This window comes from Ranitomeya variabilis, chromosome 4 (assembly GCF_051348905.1).
Source record: "Ranitomeya variabilis isolate aRanVar5 chromosome 4, aRanVar5.hap1, whole genome shotgun sequence".
Classification (NCBI taxonomy): Eukaryota; Metazoa; Chordata; class Amphibia; order Anura; family Dendrobatidae; genus Ranitomeya; species Ranitomeya variabilis.
The window spans coordinates 596,828,017-596,842,455 of NC_135235.1; positions in this window are offsets into that span (position 1 = coordinate 596,828,017).

Here is a 14,439-nt window from a genome sequence, read left to right on the forward strand (position 1 = left end):
CAACGACTGATCCATGTCTGTGGAACGCAGAAGAGCGTGTCATCCTATCAGACGGTAGGGGTCATCAGGGCTCCTGGTAAAGAACCTGTAATCCTGACTCCCGAGCAAGAAACTATATTATACCTTCCAGTGCGGATGCATCACAACCTTGACTGGTTGAAAGTGATTGTTCAGCCTGTGGTAGGCGGAGGAGTGGACCAAGAAGTCATGATAGCTCGTATGATAGCTGTGGTCCAGCGAGGACACGTCCCCATAAGAGCTTTGAATGTGGCCCCGGGAGGTCACCCTGCCACGAGGGACAGATCTGGCCCTGGTGTACCTACATAAGGGTGAAGTGGTGAGTCAGAAGGGGATGTCTTTATCGCTGAAAGAAGGTGGGGGGTGGACCCTAGCAGTTGCTGCGGGGACCGAAGAGACGCCATCCCCGGAGTGGAGTGGACGGGTCATCCTTGATCAAATGGAAGTGGATGTGAAGGCTCTGGGCCCTGAGCGTGTGCAAGCAATAGAAGCTATGCTGTGGGAAAAACAGGTCGCATTCGCCAGTCATGCTGCCGAGGATTTCGGCTCTTCTGAAGCCATCAAGCATGAGATACTAAAAAAAGGAGAAAAGCTATCTGCGCTGGATTAGAGTTTATTATTCTTTGTGGGGAAACCCAAATAACTAGTTTCTAAAAATATCAATCGCAAGAAATAAAAGGGGTAAATAAATGAATATCCACGTAAATGCGACCGCTATAAAAAGATATTAAAAGTATACCGTAAAACAGGGAAGGGAGGACTATGATAAATGAAATGTATACCTGGTAAGGCTTTCACTGTAAGGTGCAATCTTCCATAATTAGATTCACTTGTATTGCCCAACAGGAGGGGACGAGATCAAATGAGTGCCGTATGTAATCTTCAGCAGTAACAGGTCCGACTGCCGTTATGATGCACGATCTCCCGTGACACTGTGCAGTAACGTTCCCAGAGGGGGAAGGAATCCAGTGAATGCCGCGTCTTGCCTCTAGAGTAGCGGGCTACAGGCACTGCCCCGGCCGGTGGCAGAAAGATCCTGCGCTCGCGTGTTCTTGGTGCAGACCAACACACCTACAGCCTTCTATCTAGAGACCCATCAAATGTATTTATTTTAGAAATGAAGGGTCTAATTAAGAAAGGGTTTGATCAAGGAGTTATCACTAAACGGGAGTATGATTTTATTAATACAGATCATCCACAGATAGCTTATTTCTATTACCTCACCAAAATTCACAAAAATCCTTATAATCCCCCCGGAAGACCAATAATATCTGGTATAGGCTGCTTAACAGCTAATTTATCGAAATATGTAGATTGCCACCTACAGAAACTGGTCCCCAAGCTTCCTTCTCACTTGAAGGATAGCACACACATCCTGAGAATTCTGGAAAATGTTGAATGGAAGGATCATTTTATTATGGGTACACTGGATATCACTTCACTTTACACTGTTATACAGCATGAAAAAGGATGTGAAGCGGCAGAATTCTTTCTGGAAAAACAAGGAACACTCCCCAGAAGTCAAATTCTGTTCATTTTAGACTGTATGCGTTTTATTTTGACCCATAACTATTTTAAATTTAAGGCGCACTACTACTCCCAGCAATGGGGTACTGCCATGGGTACCAGGTTCGCACCAAGTTATGCCAATCTTTATGTGGGCAAATGGGAGCACGATACCATCTTCAGCGACACCTCCTTGGGTGCGAACCTGGTACTCTGGCATAGATTTATTGATGATATTGTTTTTATTTGGTCTGGTGGGCCCGATTCTTTATCCGATTTTATTAGTAATTTAAATAAAAATTCATATTTTTTAAAATTCACGGGCACCACCAGTGTAATATCTATCAACTTCTTGGATCTTAACATCTTTATAGATGAGGGTAGAATCCATACGAGAACATTCCATAAACCCACGGACGGGAACAACTATATTGCTTTGGATAGTTGTCATCTCCCCAACTGACTATTGAACGTCCCCAAAAGCCAGATGATTCGGGCACATAGAAATCGTTCCCGAGCACAGGACTTCACACGTGAGGCAGAAACTCTCACAGATAAATTTGTCAAGAAGGGTTACTCTTATAGTTCTCTGTCTTTGGCTAAGAATCAGGTTGAGGAATTACCCAGATCAGGTCTTTTCCAAATTAAAGAAAAACGCAACAATCAATTATGGTTGGATGGAGTCCCTATTATCACCAGATACAACGCCAACACACATCTTTTTAGGAAGATTGTGAAGAGACACTGGGAGATTTTAATAGAAGACAAGATTATTGGCGAAAAACTTCCGGAAAATCCACTGTTCATTTACAAAAAGGCCCGTAATTTGGGAAACAGAATAGCCCCTACAGTTCCACGTCTTCTTCCAACAGAAAGACTGTTCTTGCAAAAACATCCAGGTTTTTTTCCCTGTCAAAAATGCAAACCTTGCAAATTACTAAAAACTAAAAAACAACTTTCATTCAAAAAGGGGAACATCGACTGGAAAATTGACAACTTTATATCTTGTAACATGAAAGGGGTTATCTACTCAATTAGATGCCCTTGTGACAAAATTTATATTGGTAGAACGAAGCGGGCCCTTCAGATTAGGATCAATGAACACATTAGGAACATCAACAAAAAATTTGAGGGGCACCCACTCTCTAAACACTTCCTGACGCATCATGAGGGGTTAATATGCGGCACCATTATCACCAGCCTCAAAGTGGTACAGAAATGCTGGAGAGGAGGTGATTTTATCCAAAAAATGTCTAGAGAAGAGACCAAAATGATTTTTGGAGTTTGACACTTTAATACCGAGGGGTTTGAACAGTGGTATTGAATTATTTGCCTTCAATTCTTAAATTTGGTCATGTGACTGTTGCAGGCTATATAGGTATACATTACCCATTAAGGACCATCCCTGATGAAGGAGCATGTTTGTCTCTGAAACGCGTAGGATTTGGTCCCGCACTTTCCATAGCCTGTCACGTGAGCAATCACGTGACCGTGACATCACGCAAGGTCCTGCAACAGCAGAGTACCCAGCGGCTAAGCCTAGCAACATTGACCTGCACCAAGAACACGCGAGCGCAGGATCTTTCTGCCACCGGCCGGGGCAGTGCCTGTAGCCCGCTACTCTAGAGGCAAGACGCGGCATTCACTGGATTCCTTCCCCCTCTGGGAACGTTACTGCACAGTGTCACGGAAGATCGTGCATCATAATGGCAGTCGGACCTGTTACTGCTGAAGATTACATGCGGCACTCATTTGATCTCGTCCCCTCCTGTTGGGCAATACAAGTGAATCTAATTATGGAAGATTGCACCTTACAGTGAAAGCCTTACCAGGTATACATTTCATTTATCATAGTCCTCCCTTCCCTGTTTTACGGTATACTTTTAATATCTTTTTATAGCGGTCGCATTTACGTGGATATTCATTTATTTACCCCTTTTATTTCTTGCGATTGATATTTTTAGAAACTAGTTATTTGGGTTTCCCCACAAAGAATAATAAACTCTAATCCAGCGCAGATAGCTTTTCTCCTTTTTTTATATTTATTGATTTAGTTACGGACGGGTGGTACCGTAACACTATCTGCTGCAGGTTTTAGAGGGTGTAAGCGCTACTGGTTCTTGTATAAGAATTTTAAAGCATGAGATACTGACCGGAGAAACTCGTCCAATTCGAGAACGATACCGGCAGATCCCACCCAAGATGTATCAAGAGGTGGAAACATTACTGAGGCAGATGCTGGATTCAGGAATGGTGCTGAGTATTCAGAGCCCTTTGGCAGCCCAAGTGGTGCTCGTCAGGAAAAAGGATGGGACCATCCATTTCTGCATAGATTACAGGAAACTCAATGCCTGCACTGTTTGAGACTCGTATCCGTTGCCCCGCATCGAGGAATCCTTGACAGCATTGTGGAAAGCCAAGTACTTCTCCCCCCTGGACCTAGCAAGCGGATACTGGCAAGTAGCCATTGCAGAGAAAGACAAAGGAAAAAACGCCTTCATCCTCCCTATGGGGCTGTTCGAGTTTAACCGGATGCCCTTCGGGCTCTCCAATGCGCCGGGGACGTTTCAACGGCTGATGGAAAAGTGTTTGGGAGACTTAGATCAGGGTAGCCTCAACATTTATCTGGATGACATCATTGTGTTTTCGGCCTCATTCGAAGAACACCTTGCCTGGCTTGGATAGGTACTCGGAAGACTGCGGGCTCATAACCTGAAGGTGAAGCCAAAGAAGTGCCACCTTTTCGAGAGAGAGATTGAGCACCTGAACCACATAGTGTCACAAGATGGAGTTCTCCTCTTACCAGAAAAAGTGGCTGCTATCCAGAAGTGACCAGTCCCTCGAATAGTGAGAGAACTCCAGGCCTTTCTGGGGCTCGCCGGGTACTACCGCCGGTTCAATAAACACTTTGCGAAGGTGGCGGGTCCTCTCAATGAGCTGCTGAGGGGGACTGCTGGAGTACTGAAGATCCAGTACATCCCTTGGGCCCAGAGACAAGACGAGGCCTTCCAGGCTATAAAGAATGCCCTTACCTCAGCCTTGATTTTGGCCTACGCAGACTTCGATCAACCGTTCCTGTTGTACACAGATGGTAGTCTTCATGGACTCGGTGCAGTACTTGCTCAGATACAGGATGGACATGAGAGAGTCATCGGGTATGCCAGCAGGTCCCTGCGAGACAGCTAAAGAAACCCTCACAATTACAGCTCCTTTCGGTTAATGCTCCTGGCCCTGCTGTGGGCCATGACAGAGAAGTTTGCGGGCTTCCTGATAGGGAACAAGATTCAAGTTCGAACAGACAATAATCCCCTGGCCCACCTTGAGAATGCTAAATTTGGAGCCTTAGAACAGCGGTGGGTGGCTCGCCTAGCCAAGTTTGACTTTACCATCCTTTATTGCTCTGCTACCGAAAACGCAAATGCTAATGGGCTGTCAAGAGTGACTGTGGAGACTCCAATGGGGGATCTCGATGAACAACTTGAAGAGAAGGAAACCCCAGACTTTCATAAGTCTAAGCCCCCAGTGGTTGCGGCCCGGTTAAGAAGGGAGGCCTGCGCATTACCCCGGTCTCTGGGGAGAACCAATGAGGAATAGGGACATATTCAGGATGAAGACGAAGGGTTGAGACAGATGAAATGTTGGGTAACTCAGAAGCAGAAGCCTGGCAAACAAGAGAGAGATGATCTGGACTCTGAAATAAAGAGTGTGTTACACCAGTGGGATAGACTGGAAGTGCGAGAGTCAGTGCTATATCGTTAGAGACAACAGCCAAAAGATATGGAATTAAGGTGGCAGGTGGTCATCCCAGGAAGAATGGCTCAAGAAGTAGCTAAAGAAGCCCAGAAATTTGGAGCTCACTTCGGGCCCACAAAGACCTACCAATGGTTACAGCGGTATGTGTATTGCCCCCGGTTAGAGAGTCTGTGGTGGAAGAGGTTTTCCGGCAATGTCGAGTATGTGACCTCATTAAGAGTACTGAACAGAGGGCACCCATCCAGACCATACAAACTAATTAGCCACTAGAAGTCTTGATGATCGACTATCTCCTCGTGGGACACTCGGCCCAGGGACTACAGTAATGTTTGGTGATGACCGATCATTTCTCTAAGTTCACAGTAGCCACCCCGACTAGAGATCAGACTGCGGAATCGGCGGCACGAGACATCTGTCAAGACTTCATCCGGGTGTATAGGTGCCCAAAGTGCATCCACTCCGACCAAGGCGCATGTTTCCAAGGCAAGGTGATAGAAGAACTGTATCGTATGTATGGCATCGAGTGGTCCCGGACCACTCCTTACCATCCTCAAGGCAACGGAGCATGTGAACGCTTCAACCGAACCTTACTTCAAATGCTGAGAACGTTGGAGGAGGATAAGAAGGCATGTTGGCCAGATTACCTGCCAGAGTTGGTCTGGACCTACAACAATCAGGTCCACTCCACCACTATCTACTGCTGTTTGGAAGAGCTGGACGAGAGATCATTGAGCTGAATTTGGAACAGACAGATGAGCTGATGGAATGAACTGTCACCTCATGGGTGAAAGAGCATCGGCAACGATTACAAACGATACGGCGGTTGGCGGGTCAGCAGCTGCAAGAAAAACATATGGGCCGTAAACCGACTCAAGAGTTACAGCTCCAACCCGGAGACTGAGTATTAGTCAGAGAGAAACTCCCCAAGGGAAAACTAAGTGAGAGATGGGAAGTACAGCCTTACAGAGTAATTGAGCGAGTGTATGCCAATGGCCCTGTGTACAAGGTGCAGATTGAGAGTGAGGCATCCACCCCTAAATTACTTCACAGAAATATGCTGTGGCTCTGCCGGTCTGAGATCTATTCTATGCCATTGTCGCCTGAAGGCGCTCCTCCACTTCTTGAATCTGTCATGCCTGATGGTGAAATCAATGACGAGTGGTGGACCATCCCTGACACAGTAGGGGGTCCTCAGCCGCACAGAGACGGTAATCCCATGGATGTACCAGTACCACCACGCGAGGACGAGACCAGACAAGAGCCCATGATGACTCCTGCAGCAAGTGGTCCTCTGGAAGATAGTCAAGCCTTGCCTGACAGCCAAGAGCTCCAGAGATCCCAGAGGTCTAATGCAGAGGTTCCACCTGTCCGATATGTAGAACAGTGTATTCTGTTTTTCCAACTTTGTTGCCTCCTCTATAGGTGCTGTTTCCGCATTGCACGTTCCTTCATTACACTTTGACCTTGATGTTGTGATGGCCGAGAACGACCATCATTAAGAAGGGAGGCATGTAAGAGGGTGGTGCTGTTATGGACAGTAAGGAACACGCTGTCACTTTAAGAGACTGCACCCCCTTGTCTGGCGTGATGGAATGTTCGGCTTCTCCCCTGTAATAGACTGCTTGAATGAACTGGACTGAGCAGAGGGTGGGGGTGGAGCCTGGACAGCATATGAGAACTGAAGCTGCTGCAAAGAGAACTTTGTGCTGTTTGCTGCAAGAGAGGAACCACAGCCTGTAACGAAGTGGACTTGTGAAATTTGACAGACTTTTCCGGGTGCAGCAAGAGTGGCTGTCCTGTGTGAGTTTGAGAAGCATTGAAGATACCGAGAAAGGGGTTTACAGTTTCCAGGAGCACCTCCAGGACCCCGAAGCAAGGAGAAGACCACATTTCACGGAGCTGTCAGAAAGCCATGCACACCACCGTACTAGACTGCTGGGGGCCCCTGGGACTGGCTCTGAGTCCCCAACATCACCGCGAGTTTGTTCTTGGTTTGTGCACATGTCAGGGCCTAGTGTAGGCTACAATAGTCAGGACACGGGAGCCGTGTGGCCTGCTTAGTAAAGGCCAGGGAGGTTATACGTAGAGTAGTGTCATTATTTGTTTATTGCATTTGCTTGTGTGGCATATATTGAATCTGTAACAGTTGGAGCACTGTGCTATTTTACGGACAAGCTAAAGAATGTAACTCTTGTAAATTATCTTTTGCCATTGCATACCCTGTTTGCATCTTCCTCATCCACTTCATTCCTTGCCTTCCAATATATCTACCCTCTGTTGTTTGCACCTCATCTTGTGTTCCTGCACTGTGGTGGTCCCCTGGCCATCGCTTCACTTCTCTCAGTTTTTCACTGAACATTGAGAGCATTAGGGAGAGGAGCTTGTGGGTACTTGACTAAGTGTGCAATCGCGTATGTCCTGGGTGGGCGCCAAAATGAATTCTTGCCTCGGGTGCCATTAAAACTTGATATACCTCTGCCAGTATGCTAGCAGTGATTACCGTGTCCGATGGAGGGACATCTGTGCACAGTGCAGCACAGGCAGTGAGGCAGGGACTGAGGGTGTGCACAGAGAGAATGGAGACCCGGAGACTGCCCATCCCAGTCTACACCGTAGCCTGGAGCCCTCATTATTATAGGAATATGTCAGTTAAGAAATTGTTTTTGTAAAGCTTTATAGTGTAGTTTTAGGTCAGAGAGGGATGGTTAGGGATGAGCTAGCAAGGTGCAGTGTTATGGACCTGGTGGTTAGGTGCACCAGGAATGACCTGATAGTTAAACACGGAATCGGGACGAGCTCTGGGGAAATGGGAACTCTGCTGACCGCAAACCCTACTCCTATCAACACAACTAGAAAATAGCCGTGGAGCGTGCCTGACTCTGCCTAGACGCCTCTTCACAGCCTAAGAGCTAACTACCCCTAAAGAAAGGAAACACAGGATGAAATAGGCTTTAGCAAAGAGAAGCCAGTCTAACTAAACAGATTGAGGATAGAAAAGGGATCTTTGCGGTCAACACAACAAACTACAAAAACCAGAGTGTGCAAAAAATACCCCCGCACCGACTCACGGTGCGGTGGTGCCACTCTGCACCCCCAGAACTTCCAGCTAGCCAGGCAGTTTCATGAAAGCCAGCTGGACTAGAACTTAGCAAGAAAAAACATAAGAACAAATGAACAAGCCGGAACTTAGCTTTTGCTGGAGTAGTCAGGTCCTCAGAAAGATCCAGGAGAGATCTGAACCAGTACTGGAACATTGGCAGCTGGCATGGAGTAATGATCTGAGTGGAGTTAAATAGCGAATCCAGCCTAGCCCTAAACGAGGGCAGGTGGGGAAGGAATCTCAGAACCAGCAGCTCCACTCACAGCCACCAGAGGGAGTCCACGGACAGAACTCACCAAAGTACCATTCATGACCACAGGAGGGAGTTCGAGAACGGAATTCACAACAGTGCAGGTACTGGTAGTGATGGCTTCTTGCAGACATGTGCGAGACTTGTGGTGAGACAAAAAAACAAAGTTATCAGCGTTTTCCATTGTTGCAAGTACCGCATTTGCCGGATCACGGCAAAACCGCAAGTGCGCACATGTCTGCAAGTCCCATAGGGAATGAATGAGGCCGAACGCAGTGTTGCCATAAGTGATCCAATACGCGGCAGATGTGGGAAAAACTGCCGGATCTGCTGCAAAAGGTTACTTTCACATCAGCGATTTTCGCTGAGTGGCGGCTGTCACATCACACCTGCTCACGGCGCGGTCTCTGCACGTCCCCCCTTCTCCGATGGTCTCCATCTCCTGCAGCTCTTCCTGTGCTCAGCGGTCACGTGGCACCGCTCATTAAAGTAATGAATATGGACATGACTCCACTCCCATAGGCGTGGAGCGCATATTCATTACTTTAATGAGCGGTATAATGTGACCGCTGAACACAGGAACAAGCTGCCTCGCGCGCCGGAGACCATTGGAGAAGCAGGGTCATACAGAAAGACTGCATCGGGAGGGGGTGAGTATGACGAGGAGGGTGAGCCTTTCGATATTCACCTGTCCCCGTTCCACCGCTGCGCTGTATCTTCCGCTTCCTCTGGCTGTGACATTCAGGCCAGAGGACGCGATGATGTGGTTAGTGTGCGCCCTCTGACTGAACAGTCACTGCAGAGACCCGGAAGACACAGCGGCGCGCGGCGGTGGAACAGGACAGGTGAATATCGCGATTGCCGGTGTCCTGAGCCAGCGGGTGTTGGTGTCCTGACCCCCATAGCGCGCCGGTGTCCAAGCCTGCTCAGGCCACTGGCACTCGGCGTCCAGCGATGAGAGGCGAGTATGTCATTTTTTTTATTAATCGCAGCAGCATACGGAGCATATTCTATGGAGCATCTTATGGGACCATCAACCTTTGTGCAGCATTACATGGGGCATAATATTCTATGGAGCATCTTATGGGGCTATCAACCTTTGTGCAGCATTATATGGGGCATAATATTCTACACTGTGTGCAGAATTGTTAGGCAAGTTGTATTTTGATCACTTAAGTTGATACGTTTTATACATGTTGTCCTACTCCAAGCTGTTCAGACTTGAGAGCCAACTACCAATTAAGTAAATCAGGTGATGTGCATCTCTGTAATGAGGAGGGGTGTTGTCTAATGACATCAAAACCCTATATAAGATGTGCTTAATTATTAGGCAACTTTTCCTTTGGCAAAATGGGTCAGAAGAGAGATTTGATGGGCTCTGAAAAGTCCAAAATTGTGAGATGTCTTGCAGAGGGATGCAGCAGTCTTGAAATTGCCAAATTTTTTGAAGTGTGATCACTGAACAATCAAGCGTTTCATGGCAAATAGCCAACAGGGTCGCAAGAAGCGTGTTGGGCAAAAAAGGTGCAAAATAACTGCCCATGAATTGAGGAAAATCAAGCGTAAAGCTGCCAAGATGCCATTTGCCACCACTTTTGCCATATTTCAGAGCTGCAATGTTACTGGAGTAACAAAAAGTACAAGGTGTGCATACTCAGGGACATGGCCAAGGTGAGGAAGGCTGAAAAACGACCACCTTTGAACAAGAAACATAAGATAAAGACTGGGCCAAGAAATATCTTTAGACTGACTTTTCAAAGGTTATATGGACTGATGAAATGAGAGTGACTCTTGATGGGCCAGATGGATGGGCCAGAGGCTGGATCAGTAAAGGGCAGAGAGCTCCACTCCGACTCAGACACCAGCAAGGTGGAGGTGGGGTACTGGTATGGGCTGCTATCATCAAAGATGAACTTGTGGGACCTTTTCGGGTTGAGGATGGAGTGAAGCTCAACTCCCAGACCTCCTGGCAGTTTCTGGAAGACAACTTCTTCAAGCAGTGGTACAGGAAGAAGTCGGTATCGTTCAAGAAAAACATGATTTTCATGCAGGACAATGCTCCATCACATGCCTTCAACTACTCCACAGCATGGCTGGCCAGTAAAGGTCTCAAAGAAGAAAAAATAATGACATGGCCCCCTTGTTCCCCCGATCTGAACCCCCTAGAGAATCTGTGGTCCCTCATAAAATGTGAGATCTACAGGGAGGGAAAACAGTACACCTCTTGGAACAGTGTCTGGGAGGCTGTGGTGGCTGCTGCACGCAATGTTGATCGTAAACAGATCAAGCAACTGACAGAATCTATGGATGTTAGTCTGTTGAGTGTCATCATAAAGAAAGGTGGCTATATTGGTAACTAATTTTTTGGGGGTTTGTTTTTGCATGTCAGAAATGTTTATTTCTAAATTTTGTGCAGTTATATTAGTTTACCTGTTGAAAATAAACAAGTGAGATGGGAATATATTTGGTTTTATTAAGTTGCCTAATAATTGTGCACAGTAATAGTTACCTGCGCAAACAGATATCCTCCTAAGATAGCCAAATCTAAAAAAAACTCACTCCAACTTCCAAAAATGTTAAGCTTTGATATTTATGAGTCTTTTGGGTTGATTGAGAACATAGTTGTTGATCAATAATAAAAATAATCCTCTAAAATACAACTTGCCTAATAATTCTGCACACAGTGTATGGAGCATCTTAAGGGGCCATCATTAACCTTTTGTGCAGCATTATATGGGGCATATTTTTATATGGAACATCTAATGGGGCCCATCATGTGAAAGGAAACGTGTTGGAGGCAAATGACAGCTGCCAGATGTGAACAAGGGGGACTTAAGGAATAAGAGCGATGGCGCCAAAGAGTATATACCGTACAGTTGTTAAGGTGGGGCCCCGACATGGGATAATCACCACATACGGGGATATGAACACACACACAAAATGCGCCACACACTACCACATGCTTGAACACATATACTACCCTCAGCACACATTTCAAAACACATACACCAACCTCGCCACATAAAAGTCGAAACACAAAAGTCTCCACTCAAAACTTGCCATGCGCAAAATTCGCCACATGCAAAACTCGCCACATGCAAAACTAGGCTCACGCAAAACTCGCCACACGTGCAAAACTCACCTCATGGAAAACTCGCCACACGCAAAACTTGCGCAAGTGGAAAATTTGCCGCATGCACAAAAGTTGCAACACATGCAAAAGTTGCCTCACACAAAACTTGCACATACTCAAAACGCACCACTCATAAAACTCGCCACGTGCAAAACTCACCATGCGCAAAACTTGCAGCACACAACTTGCTACACTAACCTGTCACATGCAAATCGACACACAAAAAGTTGCTACACGCATGTCTCCACACAAAACTAATCTCACAAAAGTCGCTACATGCATGTCGCCACACGCAACTCAACACACACAACTTGACACATGAAACTCGCCCTAAAACACACACAACTCGGGTATTATCCTTCAAAAATAAAAATCTGATTAATAAGCAAACAAACTACAAGAGCAACAAATGTACCATATAGGAAATACGGCAGCTGTCAGTCACATGACCTGTCTATTATGTGCATGTGTGAGCTAATATATACTGCCGGGGGGGAGGGCTTCCTGTTGGCTGGGGATTTATCAGGCTGCCAATTTAGCTTACAAATACTGAGGTAAAAATACTGACCAAATAACGTGTGAACGCGGTCTAATACAGGAGGAGATGACATACAGGTACATACTATATACAGGGGAGATGACACACAGGTACATACTATATACAGGGGAGATGACACACAGGTATATACTATATGTAGGAGGAGATGACATACAGGTACATACTATATACAGGAGGAGATGACATACAGGTACATACTATATACAGAGGAGATGACATACAGGTATATACTATATACAGGAGATGACATACAGGTATATACTATATATAGGAGATGACATACAGGTATATACTATATAAAAGAGGAGATGACACATAGGTATACACAGGAGGAGCTGACATACATCAGGTATATACTATATACAGGGGAGATGACATACAGGTATATACTATATACAGGAGATGACATACAGGTATATACTATATATAGGAGATGACATACAGCAGGTATATACTATTTACAGGGGAGATGACATTCAGGTGTATACTATATATAAGGGAGATGACAAACATGTATATTCCGAGGTGAAAATGAGAGGTGTGAGGTTTAAATAAGAGGTGTGAGGTGAAAATGAAAAGGTGTTAGTGCAAAATGAGAGGAGAGAGGGAAAATAGTGGAGTGATCAAAAAATTACAGATGTGAGGTTGAAATGACAAGTGTTAGGGGGGAATGAGAGGAGTGAGGGGGGAATAAGAGGAGTGAGGGGGAAAATAAGAGGAGTGAGGGGGAAAATGAGAGGTGTGAGGGAGAAAATGAGAGATGTGAGGGGGAAAATGAGAGATGTGAGGGGGAAAATGAGAGGCATGATGGGAAAATGAGAGGCATGATGGGAAAATAAGAGAAGTGAGGTGCTATAACTAACCACAGATATTTACTATTTACTGGGGCAGCACGGTGGTGCAGTGGTTAGCACAGCAGCCTTGCAGCGCTGGAGTCCTGGGTTCAAACCCCACCAAGGACAACATCTGCAAAGAGTTTGTATGTTCTCTCCGTGTTTGCATGGGTTTCCTTCCACATTCCAAAGACATACTGATAGGGAACCTAAATTGTGAGCCCCAATGGGGACAGCGATGATAATGTGTGCAACCTGTAAAGCGCTGCGGAATATGTTAGCGCTATATAAAAATAAAGATTATTATTATAAAAATAATGATTATTATTACTATGTCCAGGAAACGCCAGGCTCTTCAGCTAGTATATACAGTTATATGAAAAAGTTTGGGCACCCCTATTAATCTTAAGCTTAATGTTTTATAAAAATTGTTTTTTTTGCAACAGCTATTTCAGTTTCATATATCTATTCATATATCTAATAACTGTTGGACACAGTAATGTTTCTGCCTTGAAATTAGGTTTATTGTACTAACAGAAAATGTGCAATCTGCATTCAAACAAAATTTGACAGGTGCATAAGTATGGGCACCCTTATCATTTTCTTGTTTTAAATACTCCTACCTACTTTTTACTGACTTACTAAAGCACTTTTTTTGTTTTGTAACCTCATTGAGCTTTGAACTTCATAGCCAGGTATATGCAATCATGAGAAAAGCCACTTAAAGTGGCCACTTGCAAGTTGTTCTCCTGTTTGAATCTCCTCTGAAGAGTGGCATCATGGGCTCCTCAAAACAACTGTCAAATGATCTGAAAACAAAGATTATTCAACATAGTTGTTCGGGGGAAGGATACAAAAAGCTGTCTCAGAGATTTAACCTGTCACTTTGAGGAACATAGTAAGGAAATGGAAGAACACAGGTACAGTTCTTGTTAAGGCCAGAAGTGGCAGGCCAAGAAAAACATCAGAAAGGCAGAGAAGAAGAATGGTGAGATCAGTCAAGGACAATCCTCAGACCACCTCCAGAGAGCTGCAGCATCAACTTGCTGCAGATGGTGTCACTGTGCATCGGTCAACTATACAACGCACTTTGCACAAGGAGACGCTGTATGGGAGAGTGATGCGAAATAAGCCGTTTCTGCAAGCATGCCACAAACAGAGTCGGCTGAGGTATGCAAAAGCACATTTGGAGAAGCCAATTTCTTTTTGGAAGAAGGTCCTGTGGACTGATGAAACCAAGATTGAGTTGTTTGGTCATACAAAAAGGCGTTATGCATGGTGGCAAAA